Source organism: Canis aureus, chromosome 22, assembly GCF_053574225.1.
Source record: "Canis aureus isolate CA01 chromosome 22, VMU_Caureus_v.1.0, whole genome shotgun sequence".
NCBI classification, from domain to species: domain Eukaryota; kingdom Metazoa; phylum Chordata; class Mammalia; order Carnivora; family Canidae; genus Canis; species Canis aureus.
The window spans coordinates 21,111,421-21,127,297 of NC_135632.1; the positions used below are offsets into that span (position 1 = coordinate 21,111,421).

The window sequence follows — 15,877 nt, forward strand, 5'->3', positions numbered from 1 at the left end:
TACTAGACATCACTTATGAATAGTACTCAGAACGAACACTGCCGTCCCGCCAGCACAGTGCTGGGATGGACGCCACCAGTCTTTGCTTCTGTTGGCATGATCAATCACCCCACCCTCTGTTATCTGCTGCCAGCAGACCCAACTTTCCTGCCCTCTGCTCAAGGGCACATGTCAAGTTGGCCTCTGTTTAGAGGCCAGCAACCGACATCTTCAGCCATTCAGTGACCGTGACCTGGCCAGCTGGGAAAGGTGACTCACCAACCAGAATGCCTATATCAGGACTATGATGTAAGACCTGGAAGGCTGAGACAGCTAGGAGGAGCCTAGGCCAAGTGGAAGCCAAGTTCAAAAGAAGCAAGAGGTTGGAGGGAGGGAGGACACACTGAGAGAAGAGGGAGAGCACGTGCCTGGGCGGGGGGAGCAGATAGAGGGGGACAGCCTCATGCTGGGCAAGGAGTAGCCTGGGGTCTCCCAGGAGCCTGCCTCAGTGGAGCTCACAGGGTGCTGCCTCCTGGAGCTGGCTCATCCAGCTTCTGCTGCCTTCCTGGCATCAAGCCCTTACTACACCCTGCCCAGTCACTCGGGAGGGTCTCCATTCCCACACTTCCTTCTAGTGATTCATTTTCCACAACAGAAATTCCCACACTTCAGGGAGATCTGCAGAAAGTGAAACCTTGTTTTGTTTGACCTTCCTCCTGGTCTAAATCAGTGCTGTCCAACAGAAATATAATACAAGTCATATACAGAATTTCAAGGTTTTCAATAATCATATTAAGAAAATAAAATAAAAGAGCAAAATTAATTTTAATAATTTATCCCAATATGACCAACATATTACCAGTGAAGCATGTAATCAATATAAAAATTATTGAGATATTTTATTCCTTTATTCATATCAAGTCTACGAAACCTAGGGTATGTTTAACTCACAGAACCTCTCAGTTAGGACTGAGCTGGAGTGGGGTGCAGGGAAGCTAGGTTATCCTCCTGGGGTGTGGCCATTTGCTCCCGTCCCCATCCACGCCGAGAGCCAGGCCTGCCCTCCGAGGGGATGCTGAATCTGCCTGGCCCATCAGGCTCACCGATGCCTGCACAGGGTGCTTCCTGCTTCTGATGCGGCCACACTGCAGGCTTGGTCCCAGCTGCTGATACCACCATACACCCACTCCCCCAAACCTGTCTATGGGTTTCCCAGCCCGTGGCAGCCCCTCACTTTCCCCCATCCCGAAGTGGGGCTGTGGGGTGCAGGCACTCAGTTCCACCCTTGCCTTTCTCTCTTTTTGTCTTCCTCCAGGAACCAAAAGGATTTTATTTGTATCCTGATTGGGCCCTAGACCCTCATAAATTAAGGCCGCTGTCTCTAGTCAGGCTCCTTGACTTTGGATCTTAGCTCTACCCATTAGTGGCTACATGACCTAGAAAAAAACTAACTGACTCTGCTCTTCCTCTCTTTCCTTATCTATAAAATGGGCATGATCCCAATACTACCATCTCATAGAGCTGCTCTGAGGACTGAATGGCAAATACCCATAATACGCTAAGAGAGCCTGCTACCGGGTCAGGGCTCAATGACATGAGTTATAACAGTGGAGCAGAAACTTCTCTAGCTCCTAGCTTCCTTTTTCCCTACTGGGCAGTATTTTTCCCTCCTCCTTCCGCCAACATCATTGGTGGAAGGGCTGCAGGGAAATAAATAAGCCTATAGATACAGAACAATATATCAGGAGATATTTCTTTTTTTAAAAGATGTATTTATTTATTTATTTGAGAGAGAGAGAGAGAGAGAGAGCATGAGCAGGAGGGGCAGAGGGAGAGGGAGGGAGAATCCTAAGCAGGCTCCATGCCCAGCACGAAGCCCAACTAGCAGCTCAATCTCACAACCATGAGATCATGACCTGAGCTGAAACCAAAAATCAGACACTTAACCAACTGCAGCACCCAGGCGCCCCTCCCTATCAGCAGATATTTCTAAAACAGAATTCCCATTACAATTAGTATACTCAATCAGGTCCCAGCCCAATCTGTAACTAGGAGCCAGCTTGTTGCTTTAAGGTGACTTCTGATATTTCTGCTCAGGTGAACAGTAGGTTATCACGCAGAGGCCATACATTCCCCCCGTTTCTAACACCTCTTAGCTGTCCCAACATTCTATCTATAGATTCAACAGGTAAATTTCTTTCCATCTGACTCTGGGATCCAATGGACACCTCTGAACTTCTTCCAGTGTGTTCAAACACCCCCTAAAGGACCTGAGGCAGCCTGCCAGGGGTCCTCCACCCCAGAGGTACATGTCTCTCACCACAGTCCAGAGCCTCTAGTTTCTGGGGAGCCCCTCTGGGCTCTTCTCTAGATTTTGCTGCAAACCTTGCCTCTGGGTTCCAAAGCTTCCCTGGAAGTCACTGCCTTAAATCTTACATTTTATTTTTTTATAACCCACTCTATTCTAGAAGATATAAGGTAGGTCTTACGAAAATTATGTAAAATATTATATCTAACTAACCACATAAAAATATATATTGCTATTGTGTACATTACCATACACTATATGTAATGTGGTGAAATTGTCTGGATATTGTGTTTGTGTGCGTGCATGTGTGCACACACCTCTATGTTGTATGCTCATGAATGTATAGGAAAGTCACAGGTAAGCGAAACACAAAATTTAACAAGAGGGGGTAGGGATTATAAATGATTTTGTTTTCTCCTTACACCTTTCTATATTTTAACATTTTGTAGAGCATCTATTTCTGTTTTATAAGAAGAAAAGCAATAAAAAGCTTTTAAAGAGACACAGGTAAGAATGAAAAAGCCAAGCCTAAAATAAAGGCATAATCTGGAGCCCCCAGTGGGGCTAAAGCAACTCATTTTCTATGGCCGAGCCACACATTGGGAGCCGGATTCTCTAACAGTCCATGGACGAGGAAACCCCGATCAGTTACACGGGTCACGGGGTCCACAGGACATAAACCGAATGATTGCACAGAAGAGCCCAGCCGTTCCTGATCCGGAAACCTGAAGCAAATGCCTCCCACGGGGCCTCACAGAGGGCGGCGTGTAACACAATGAGTGCTGCCGACGACACACTCACAGTAAACACCCAGGGTTTCCAGGGGCTGTTCGTCTACAGCCCCTCCGTGTGGGCTGATGGCATCTCCCCAAAGCGGGGTGCCGCAAACGCAAATCCTTGAGGACGGGCACCCAGGAGGCGGAGTTCGCAGTGGATCCCAGATAACCCAGAGGGAGACGTTAGAGGATCAAGGTGAGGACACAGATCACCTTTCAAAGAGCCTCCTCCTTCAACTCAGCTCTTCCTAGGCTCAGCTCAGCTTGGCTTAGTCCCCTGATGTAGGGCCATCAGAGGATCCTACACCTCTGCCCCAAAGAGGCTGCACACGCCCACTCCTCTACACCTTTGTTCACTCCACACACATTCCCTGAGCACCTCCCGGGCACACCTATCATCAACTACTCCCAATAACCCCAGGCCTGTCATACACCCAGGGCGCTGGCCAGTCCCACCTGATGTCATCTTGGAGCTTGCAGCAAGATAAACACCTTTTGTTTTGTTTTGTTAGCACAGAAGCCTCTGGTTAATCTCCAGGGCAGGAGAGGAACATGTGCACCTGCTTGCATGCCAACAGAGCAACTGATAGAAGCTTCTGGAGCGAGGGATTCCGGGGCTGAGTATGGGCTCACGTGAAGGAAAATGTGTTGGATGGACTCTGGTGCTGGTTGAGGAGAACGCACTTCACAGAGATGTGATGTTAGTCCTGCATGGAACCAGGCTGCGTACTTCCCCGCCCTGGCTCTAGTTCTGGGTGGTGGAGCCCAGAACCTTCTCTCCCTCCCCAAAGCTCTTCTCTTCTCTGAGAAGAGGCCAAGAATACTGCTGGGCCATGGTGCTTCTGATGGGGATCCCCCATCTCTATGCCGCAGCTACCAACTTTCCAAGTCCACGCCAACCGCAGACCTCTCCTCCGAGCTCCAGATCTACACAGCCGCGTCAAGTCCCCCAAACACAGCAGTCGTCCACCCCCTCCCATTTCAGCAAGTGGCACCACCATCCAGTGGCTGTAAAAGCCAGAAACCTGGATGCCACCTCTGACTGCCTCCCCGCCCCTTCCCACAGCCTTCACTAAAATCTGTTGATTTTATCCCTGAAACGGATCTGCCTTTCTTTCCGTTTCCAGGTTCGCTGTGAGACGCTGCCCCCGGGCACCACACAAACGGAGGCGCCTTCGGAGGCACCTGCTGCCTCTGCTGGCACCGCCCAAGCTGGCCGGGGCGGGGCGGGGGCGGATGTCCCGGAGGAGCCCAAGCCCGCAGCAGCTCCTCCAGCCGGTCACGTACGGCTCCTGTCCCCTCTGACACCAGCTCCCAGGGCAGGCTCACCTGGCTCTCTCTTCGCTTTTCTCTCATGTCTGCCCCCACTTCTGTTTCCACCTTCCACTCTGCTTCTTTCGCTCCCACTCCTTGGCCTTGACTTCTCTCTCTCCCTCCCTCCCTCTGCCCCCGACTCCACCCTCAGCCTGGTCTTCAGATGTGACAGTCAGAGTTGCCAGTGACCTCATCTGCCCGTCTGACTACGGATGGATACGTGAGGCTCAGGGTGGGAAAGCAGCTCCCCGTTCTCCCCACCGTCGGCCGGCAGCAAGGTGGACAGTGGGGATATCCCGACCCCAGCCAACACTGATTTTCCTTGTCCCTGTTCCTTACTCCGTGTCTGTGACCCTCCGCTGAAGACAGGGCCATCCTTCCTACAACACAAGTCAATAATCAAGATGCTTGGGGAGGTCTGTACATCCGTCTGTCTGTCTCTACATTTTACTGCACACATGGAATCTAGCGCCCAAAAATCTCAGAGAAGAGAAGTTTCATCCTCTCCAAATGTTACTTTTGTGGCTTTTTAGGTCTTCAGTTCTCCTCCTGGTGAGGCTGATGCATTCTGTTGCAATTGGATGCGCCTATAAAAATCCTCTTCAAAATCCCATCATTTCACCACAAAGGATTTAATAAAATACCACGAAAAGAGTACCCATAGGAAATACAGAGGGGGAGGGGTGGGGGAGCAAGTGCCTGACCCTCTGCCCTTCTCTCCTTGTAGCCCCATATGGTCTTGGCACAAGAGGGCCGCAGAAATCAAATAACATCTTCGGAACCCATCCAGATTTAACAGAGCCATCTGTGAGAATGCTGCTCGCCAGGGTGGGAGTGTCAGGGTGTGTTGTGGCTGCAGATTTAGGGTCCAGGCAGACTGCCAGAGGGGTGGGCAGCCGAAAGGAGGGGACCACGGAGGAGGACAGCGGTGAGAGGTGGGGGTAGGTGGATGACACCAGATGGCGGTGCGCTGTCCTGTTGTGACCACTTAAAACGGGTAGGAAAACACCCCTGAGGTGGGTTAAGTGCACAGCCGCTTGCACAGGATGAGGGCGGGGCACGTAATCTGAACTTGGACAGACCCTGACAGCCCTGGGGTTTTACCGAAAATCCACCTTTGGCCAGAGTTTCAAAACAGACAGTGAGCAAAGAAGGACACAGTAAGATCCCTGGCTCATCCTAAGGTCCATGGACACACGTCAGGTCTCCAGAGCCTGGCAAAGGATGACTGCTTGGCTCTGAGCACGGACACAGATACAAAATGCTAAACAAGGTTACAGGAGTTTTTTGTTGTTGTTCAAGATTTTGTGCCATTATATGATTTTCAGCCAACATAATTCACTCAATGTGAAACAAGGGGGATTTAATATTCATACCTTCTTTTATAAGACAACATGTGAACAAACCTCAGATCTGAAACAAACTATCCCTTGTCAGGCCGTGAAAAGTGACCACCCTGCCTATGGGGCAGAGCCCTGAGGACGATGAGCATGGTTGTGCCCCCACAATGAACTGGCAACGGCCCAAGGAACAAGAGTGCAGAAGCGAAGATAGCCCCCATTGAGCCCGGCCATACAAATATGCATCGAGTACAAGGCAGACATCCACCAGGAAGGGGGGGGGGGGCTGCTGTCGGAAGAAGGGGATTCTAGAAGCAAAGTTACAGGAGGAGGATGTGGGGGGATGGCAAAGAGTGGAGGGGTGAGTGAGAGATCAGAATGAAAGGGAAGAAAGGGGGTGGTGAGGAGAGAGGAGAGGAGGTTGTGCCAGGAGGAGCTGGACCGCACAGGACTGACACCCCATGGGGAAAAGGCTGTGGAGGAGACCCCAAGGAGGCCCCAAAAGGAGTCTCTCCAGAGACCCAACTGCCTTTGGAAACCTGTCACTGAGACAGGTGGCAGTGCATTAAGGAGCCAGGTAGGCAACTGCTCAGTAGGCTCCTTACAGCCAGGATCCTTCCCTTGAATCAAGTCTGTCCAGCCCTGGGGGCCTCAGTTTCCCTTTCCCTCTTGGCTGCTCCCAGCCAGATCCCAGAAGGACACAGGACCAGCACCTTTCCTTCCAAACATACTCAGACCTCCAGCCCAGGAGGAAACAGGGCAATGATCCAACAGGGAAGAGAGGAGAAAAGCAGTTCCTGATGGGGTAGAGGTCAAGGACCATCCTTCTATTGTGATGCAATTTCCCTTCCAGCTGCTTCTGCAGGGCTGTCCACAAGGGGAAGGGGACAATCACCCTCCTGGCTCTGGACACACCAGCCGGGGGCATCTGATGTGGCTGACACTGCTCCATGCGGGGACTGTGTGGCCTTCCCTGTGCCCACAGAGCAGCCACAGGTGCTCCCCATGGGAAGCGGAAGTGGGCTGGATTATGACTCACCAGCCCCATTAGACAGCAAGTCAGGGATCCCCATAGCTTATGTGGGCACATAGTGCAGCCTGCCTCTACTGGCTTAGGAACAATCCCCAAAACCCTCTGGGGCCAGCATAAGTGGCTGGCACCAAGACCCCGACATCAGCCCCCAGGCTCTGTGACCCCTTCTCTCCTCCCTGCCTGGGACATATTCCCCTTCTGGCTCCATGCCCCCGTTTCCCGGCCCTGCCTGAGAGGAGTCAGTGAGGGCAGGCCGAGAGGATTCTCAAGAAGACTGAGGGGTTCCCATCCTTATAGGCCCCCAATCTCATTCTCTCAAGCCCCAGACCAGGGATGTCTCCCCAGGGGCCAGTGTGGAGGACATCCTTTTACTCAGAGAAGGTCTCAGCCCGCATGCTGACTGGCCCCCCTGCACCGGGACGATGGGCCAGGCCCTCCTACCTCTCCTCCCCAGGGAGCTCCGTGCTGCTTTGATGTAGAAGGCGATGACATGGCAGTAACTGGTGGGAAGGAGCTTTAATGCTGCTGTTTTAAATGACAGCCATTGTTCCTTGGCAATTTTATGATCAAGGAAAAGAAAGAGGCCTTTTAAGAAGCAATGTAGCACGTTTAAGAAGCCCTAGAGGATTGGGGAAGGTGAAAGAATGAAGTGGAGCCACAGAGAAGGCAGCACCATGCAGGCGTCAATGACCTTGTCCCCTCCCCAGCACCCTAGAGCACCATCCGGGGCAGCTTGCCAACACAGCTGAGGGACCCCTGCTGCTGAGGTGACCCCCAAAGGTGAGCCCAGCAGACCCAGCACAAGGCAGGGGCAATCCTCTTTCCAAGGTGATCCTTCTCCCCCAGCACAGGGCATGTGAAGCAGAGCTTAGGGCGCACACCCAGGGCCATCCCCTGCCCTGCCCAGCAAAGACAGCAGTGTAGGGAAACGCAGTTAACCCAAACAGTAGGCATGGGCACAGGTGCTCGTGGTGTGGGCTGGGCTGCACTCCGGAGACAGCTGTCCAGCTGCTATGAATGAATGGCCGCTAACCCCTGATCTCCTAACTCTACCCTCGGGGGCCCCTCTTCATTCTCATGGTGGCAGCAATAGCTCCCCCAGGTGCACTCACCCCTCTGCAGAGGCAGAGACAGAGCTCCCCTGTCCTACTCCCAGGTCCACCTGCTGGTTCCCCTGCTCGTAGGCCATCAAGGGTTCTTAACCCAGATATCTCACCCCAGGGGCCAGCTGCACTCCAAACCTCCTCTTTCTGACCCTGGCCACTTCACCTTCCAGGGGACTTCTCGCCTCTACGTGCTGATGCTCAACTTCTCCTACAAAAGCTAAAAGATCCTTCTCCATGAAATCTTCTCGGTCTTCTTCTTAGCCATCTTTCTGGTGGGGTTCAGGGGTGGTACTCAAAGCATGGTCATCAGTTTCCTCTTGTTCACGATGCAATTTTTTGGGTTCCACCCGGAAGTTACTCAGCAGAAACTCAAGACAGGGGAGCAGCAATATGTTTGGACAAGCCCCCAGATGATTCTTTTGAAGTCAAAGAACCACTGGTTAGGAGCAGTGGACCTCAGCCACTGGTGTGCACGCTGATGTTGGTGGCCTGGACACCACACTTTAAGAAGCTCCACCTAAATCTCTGGGGTGCATCTGTCCAAGTGGTTCACCTGAAACTCAGGCCCCCTGCCTTAGGCACAGGTGTGGTCTCCACAGGGCAGGGCTATCCCACCTCCGTGGGCACTCCATAGTACCTACCCGGTACTCAATAAATAGCTCTTGCACTGGTCATAATCTACCTCCCCCTCTTCGCTGGGGAGCACCTGTGGCTGCTCTGTGGGCACAGGCAGTCAGAGGCTGGGACTTCTGGGCAGCCCGCTTCCACCATGAAGAGATCACCTCAAGCCACCAGAGGTCTTTTGCTTTCCCAGGAGCATTAGTGGGCTGCATGTCATGGAGGAGCTTCCTGGCAGGAAAAGCCCTCTCTGCCGGGTGGCTGGTGCCTTCAGGCTTGGCTGGAAGAGTGGCAGCCGACTGCAGCAGGGGAGGGAAACGACAGCTGGTGATGGCTCCCTCAAAGTCTCCGGCACCATTATCAAATCAGCACCATAATGGCAAGAAAAAGTTATTTCTATTTTAAATTGTCAATATTAATCTAATGCTCACGATGAATGGAGTGGTGATGATAAATGGGGTGTTTAATAAAGATGAAAGCTCCAGCAGCCTAGGAGAAAACCCCCTTTAACTTCAAGTTATCGTCTTGATTAAAATTTCCATTTTATTATCCTAATCAGCAATCTTTGTTCAATGTGCTACAATTTCTATTTTCTCCACTTAGAGAGATAATTAACAACACTATAAACATATTAAAAGTAAAATGTTTATTAAAATTGCTCTGTTATCCATATTTAACGTATTTTTAGTAATGCCTCATCGAGATAACCCTCGCCTCCAGAAAGACTACCCTAAAGCCCACCTCTGCTGAGAGCTTCAACCTGTTCTGAGGCCCCAGGGAACAATCCTCGTCCTGGTCACATAGTCCCGTATTCAACGGTAATGTCAGTTTAACTCAGTTTAATTTCATGATATTCAATCTGACATCTCTTCATGCAAAGCGTAAGAAACTCATTACTCTCCATTAGGAATGTGTGGCTGGGGTGGAGTGGAGACACAGATGAGAAACTGAGGCCTACAGAAATACAAATATTTCCCCAAATAAATCACCTTGCATCTCTATGGAATGCAAAGGTGTTAATTAAAAGGTATAACAAGAGGGACACCTGGGTGGTTGAGTGGTTGAGCTTCTACCTTCAGCTCAGAGCATGATCCCAGGGTCCTGGAATCGAGCCCCATGTCAGGCTCCCATGGGAGCCTGCTTCTCCCTCTGCCTATGCCTATGCCCCTCTCTGTGTGTCTCTCATGAATAAATAAATAAAATCTTTTAAAAAATGTATAATGAGCAAATAGCCATTAAGTACCACTTATGAGCAGGCTCAGCAGGAGGAAGCCACAGTGACTCACAATCCAGGGCCCGACTCCAGGCAGGGCTTCAGAGCACACAATGTTTGAAGGCCACGGTGGGAAAATTGTTTAAGCCTGATTTTTTTTTTTTTTAACACAACTCTGATCCTTATTCAGACATGGAATCTGACTCCCCATATAGGACATCTGCTTTACACAATATGAAACACTGGAGCCAGGTAGAAGTTGCCACCTTAGCTCATCCAGTGACATTCCCTTCAAAGGCCTTCTGGTTTCCTCCTTCTGCCTTCTTAAATTCCTCATCTAGGGCAGACCAATAGGCTCAATCCACCCACCTTCTCATGTCCTTTCAACAAAACCAATTCAACAACAGATATGTCCTCCCCACAACCACCAGGAGTTTAGAAGCACCACAAGTGGCCACCATTCCCAGACAGGACCTTGGTTTGAAAGCACTTTGGCACAGATCTCACTTAATCCTCTCCAAGGCCTGGTAAAGTAGGTGTCATTTCTACATTTACAGATGAGGAAACTAGGTTCAGCGAGGTTAGGGACCTTGCTCCAAGTTGCATAGCAAATGGGCCGGTGGCAGTGCCATCTTAGCGCTAGCCATCTCCTGGGGAGTCAGTGCTCTAGCACACTTCTCCAGCCACAGGAGGAGTAGCCATCTCTGATGCAGGAGGGGAACCAAGCCTGGCCCTGCTTGCTTTGGATACTCTCAGGGGCTCCCGTGAACAGCCTCTCTGTCTGGGATGTGTTTTTCCATGATGTGTGTGTTTTAACCCAGGTCACCTCTGGGTATCCTGGAGCCTTCCACAGGGAAGGCCACATTCTGTTAATCAGTGTGAACTGGCACATGCCCTCTGACCCCACGGGAAGGCAGGCATACCGGAGTTGACAACACTTAGGGAAATGAAGGAAACAGCAGTCCACATAGGCCCAGGGGTAAGGGCCATTAATCTCCCTTCACTGAAGGAAATGAAATCATTATGTCTGCAGCTACAGCATCCAAAAGAACAAATTTCCTGCCAGGATAATAAATGGATTCTTTTGTGTTCGCCTTGACTCCTGTCACATGACCCTCCTGAACCATTCCTCAGCCAGGTGACTTGGCGGCGTAAATCCCCAGAAGTTTCAGTTTCAACTTCTAAAATGGACCAGCGAGTGGCCCTGGCTGCCCTCAGCCTTTCCTCCCAAACCACCACTGCAAAGGTGAGCAAAGCTTCTGTGTCTTTTCATTCTCCACAAAAGCTTTCCTAAAGAGGCCTGTCCCCCGCCCTCAGTCAGGAGCAGGTTTTGGTGTAACTCCATGGAGAAGAGGGGGGAAGTCATTTTACCACTGAACAGACATCACCCAAGATGTACTTTGGAAACAATAATGAATAGTAAATATGAGCTATAAAGTTCCCAGGGCCAGCAGAGGAGCACCTGGGCAACGCTCCTGGTGATGTGCGTGGAGGGAACAATGCAGAGCTTGGGAGGTCGTGTGGAGGCAGCGTTATGGACAACCTGGGCTGCACTGGGTTGTGCTAACATCCCTTCGAATGGAACCCCAGGGCCCTGCCCTGGTAGGTCGCAAATGTGCAAGCAGTGAACCACTTCTTAATGGGCTTCTATTCACACACAGCACTGAGTACTCGCCTTCTAAAATGAGTCTGTGTTTGCAGAGAAAAACTATTGCTGGCTTAAAAGACTCAGGGAAAACCTGTGTGTTGATCTCTGCCCTCCTGTGCCCTAGGCCCCGGAGAAGAGGCAACAGAAGCAGAGAAGGAAATGCAACTCTGGAGTGCAGGTAGGCAGCCCCACTTCCCCAAGGGTGTGCCCCACTGCAGCAGACCTTCTGCAGAGGTAGATAGAAATGACCACAGGTCTTCTTCTCTCTGACCCAGGCAAGGAAACCTCCCAGTGCTAAATATATGTGTGTGTCTGTGTGTGTGTATGTGTGTTGTGGTGGGGAATATAGCCCCAGGCATCTTACAAAGGTGAGGATGCCTCCTCCATGAAAAGGAAAAAAAAAAAAAAAAAGCAAGAGCTCCCTAGGCTCTCCTGGACTCCACTGAAAAACTATGTATGACATGTGAGTGCTTTGGGGTAAAACAATGGATAGAAGTGATAAATTTCTGAGCAAGAAAAATAAAATGGCAGTGTGAGCACACAGATGACCACCACCATGTGACATCTGCTGGGTTACCTCCCCAAAAGAGACCAGACCCTGAGATTCTATGGGATGAAGGAAGTGGGTAGGCAGTCTTGTCTCTACTTAACTCTGGCTCCCTGCCCCTGACCAGACAGCTTCAAAGCCACAGCAAAGCGTCACAGACACCAGATCCCCCACTCAATGTCATTCCTCTGACTTCTATACCTGTGGCTTTTCACTGATGCCTGCCATAGCTCTTGCCTACAGGATTACAAATTGTCTATTTATATAGCTGTCTACTCTACTAGATGTGCTTCTCCAGAGCATGCATCATGTTTCATTTATCTTGGCATCTGTATAAAGATGGATGGATGGATAAACCAGATTACCCAAGGCATATTATCTTCATTAATCCCACATCTTATGGAAAGAAATGAAATTAATAGTTACAAAGCACTACTTCAGGCTGGGTATTGTTGTAGATGACTTCTATATCTTATCTTATTTAATTCACACAAATATCCCAAGAAGTGATTTTTATTTTTGACATTTTTTTTCAGATAAGAAACCAAGGATCAATACGGGGAAGCACTCTACTTGAGCCCCAAAGCTAGATCTGCATGAGTCCACATCCAGTGTTTAAATGGATCATGCCATCTGTCAGCCATCTTTCATATCATAAGTGCAACAAACATTTGTTGGGCACCTGCTGCGCACCAGGCTTGATGCCACACGTGGAGGATTCAAAGACAAATCCAAAGTAGATTTGGATGGAGCTCTTGAGTAAGTAGAGGAGGAAACTCAAGCTCTCCACAGACTCCACAGCCAAGAAAAAGCTGATCACATCAAAAAATACACAACCGGGTAGAGATGCATGGCTAGAGCAGAGGGAAAAGATTACTCTCTTTTTTAAAAAGTAACTACAAAGTTAGGCAAAAGTAACAAAACAACGCTTTCAGCACTCTGGAAATTTATCAGAGACCATCTGAGAAGTGTTTATATTTCAAAGGCTAAACATTGGATAAAAAGCGGTGGGAACCTGTGTCATTCTTGCGTAGGGCTGCTTCCTTCTTCCTACCCACCCCCCACCTCAGCTGACATGGAAATTCTGCCAGGAAAGGAAATGACATGAAAAGAGCGGAGGTGTGGGGTCAAAGAGGACTCACTTGATTTGGAGTGGCTGGTGATGCCCACATCCAGGAGCACTGTCAGTAGAAGTGAAGATCTCAGAAGGTATGGCTGTGGTCACGGTTGGGACAAGCATATTTCTGGCTGATTGAGGCTAGACATATATCCAGTGAAGCCAGAGAAGACCCAAGATATTCACATCCTACTGGCAGCACCAGCACTGTGCTTACTCATAGGAGAAGCAAAATCAAAGCCAGAGTATATTTCAGGATGATATGAATTTTGAATGTGCTTTTTTACCCACACGCAGATCCATGAACAGAGAATGGGAGACTTACTGACACAAAGTATTTGAGCACAAACTCTGTTGACCCTTGCAAGACCCCTCACCTACCCAGATAGGGGGGTTACCCCAAGAGAGTAAGATAAAACATAAAAACACAAACAAAAAAACAAAAACAAAAAACAAAAACTGGGGCAGTCCGGGTGGCTCAGCGGTTTAGCGCCACCTTCAGCCCAGGGTGTGATCCTGGAGACCCGGGATTGAGTTACACGTCGGGTTCCCTGCATGGAGCCTGTTTCTCCTGCTGCCTGTGTCTCTGCCTCTCTCTCCCTGTGTCTCTCATGAGTAAATAAATAAAATCTTTAAAAAAATAAAAAATTAAAAAACAAACTGAACATAGAACACATCAGTGACCACACACTTCAGGAGAGACAAATTTCACAGATTTAGCCCAGGCAAGTTACTAAACAAATAAACAAACAAAAACAGTAACAGTCTTCAAGAGGAACAAAAAAAAGAACCCAGAGTTGCTAAATATATTATCTAAGTGTCCAGCTTGAAATTTAAAAAATATGATACATCTAAAGAAACAGGAAAGTGTGATCAATACTCAAGAAAAAAAAAGTGGTCAATAGGAACTGTCTCTGAGTCCCAAGATATTGGATTCAGCAAAGACTTCAGATCAACTATTACGAATATGTTCAACAACCAAAAGAAACCATATCTACTGAATTAGAAAAATGTGACAACAATGAATCAACAGAGATTTTCACTAAGGAGACAAAAATTATAAAGAAAGAACCAAATGGAACTGGAGTTGAAGAGTATAGGAACTGTAATGAAAAACTTACTAGAGAAACTCAATCAAAAACTCAAGAAGGAAAAAGGAAAAATCGTGAACTTGAGACAGATCAATAGAAAGTACCATATCTGAAGAACACAGAATGAAGATTAAAGTGAAAAGCACCAGAACCTTGGAAGCCTGTTGGATAACATTTAGCACATCAATATATGTGTGATGAGAGATACACAAGGTGAAGAAGAGAACAGGAGACACAAAAATTTCTGAAAAACAATGCTTCAAAACTTTTCTAATCTGATCAAAAACACTGATCTATACACATTCTGGAAGCTCAATGAACCCAAAGTTAAGGAGACTCCCACATAGATACACCATTGTCAAGCTTTTAGAAGACAAAACAGAGCATGTAAATGCAGCAAGATAAAAATGATTTATCACATACAAGGGAAATCAATCTGATTGATACTGATTCCTGAAATGGAGTCCCAAACACAGTGGAATGATATTCAAAGTGCTCAAAGGAAAAAAAAAATCTGCCAATCCAAAATTCTATATCCAGCAAAACTATCCTACAAAAAAAAGAAGGCAAAATAAAGACATTCCCAGATAAATAAAAACAGAGGGTATTCATTGCTAGAAAATATCCCTCACAAAAAAATTGTAAAGGGCGTCACTCAGTATAAAAGAAAATGAACCAGAAGGTAATGTGGAAACACAGAAATGCATGAAAAGAAATGATAATGGAAAGGCTTACTAATGTCTTTCAAAAACACAAGATTATGAAGTAATAATTATAACACTGTACTGAGTTTACAGCACCTACAAATGCAAGAGACACAATAGGAATAGCATAAAGAAGAGGAAGGCATCACTTCAACAAGGCCATTAAGGATGTGGGGGGGTCTTAAGAGGTGGTGACAGTGGCAAAGGGACTTCAGGCAGAGAGAACTCAACAGCCAAAAGTGTAGAGACAAGAAAGTCATGTTTGAGGAAGTGCAAGTTGTCTGATTTGAGGGCCAGGTTGGATTAGGTTGAGATTTGCCTAAAGGTAATTAAGGAGACCTGTGGAAAGCCAGGCTAAGGAAATAGGACTGGTTTTTTCCCCATTCAAAAGGAAACTGGAGGGATTTTTGTTTTGTTTTTTGTTTTTTATTAGAGAAATAAATCTTTCTAATCAGTGCCTCAGGAAAGTGTCTTCTGGCTACCAGCACTGCAATGGCTCAGGTCCCAGATGGAATGGGTGCTGTGATGGCATGGCTCCAGATGGCATGGGCATGCAAGAGTGAGGCACGTTATGAGGGAGTTTTCAGGAGCCCACTGGAATTATATGTCTATGATGTCCTCTTACTTTTATTCTCTCCCCAGCTCTCAAAGTCGCTGCCAACAAGCTCATCAAGACATAAAGCAATGAGGGAGACCCCCAAAGAGTGGACACTCGAATGAATAAGGGAATTTTTTCAAAAAAATTTTTAAGTAGGCTCCATACTCCATGCCCAGCACGGGGCCCACTAGGGGGCTTGAACTCACGACCCAGAGATCAAGACTTGAGCTGAGATCAAGAGTCCAATGCCTAACTGACTGAGCCACCCAGGTGCCCCATGAAAGAATTAAATAAATCCATACACAATGCCAGACTCTCTGATAAACGCTCCAAATTCCCTCACTTAAGCCTGAAAAGGAGATTTTATTAAATGCATTTTGCAAAGGAAAAGACTGAGGACATACTGGCTGGCCTAAGGTTCATATAAGTATAAAGTAAAAGCAGGATTCAGATGCATGTGTGCCTGATTCACTGCTCACACTCTT

General features: G+C 48.3%; 1 protein-coding gene and 2 long non-coding RNA genes across 5 annotated transcripts in view; 2 read left to right on the forward strand and 1 right to left on the reverse strand.

The window, feature by feature from the left end:
* The window catches only part of EPHB1 (EPH receptor B1), a 474,340-nt gene that overhangs the window by 369,623 nt on the left and 88,840 nt on the right, over positions 1-15,877 (reverse strand). The window lies entirely within an intron of this gene.
* On the forward strand, positions 6,588-9,084 carry LOC144293852 (uncharacterized). The gene is made up of 3 exons (XR_013361181.1): positions 6,588-6,713; positions 7,322-7,530; positions 8,027-9,084. It is a non-coding gene; the product is annotated as an uncharacterized LOC144293852 (long non-coding RNA).
* LOC144294328 (uncharacterized) lies at positions 9,161-15,771 on the forward strand. Its single transcript, XR_013361736.1, has 5 exons — positions 9,161-9,292; positions 10,721-10,933; positions 11,460-11,513; positions 12,419-12,641; positions 15,437-15,771. It is a non-coding gene; the product is annotated as an uncharacterized LOC144294328 (long non-coding RNA).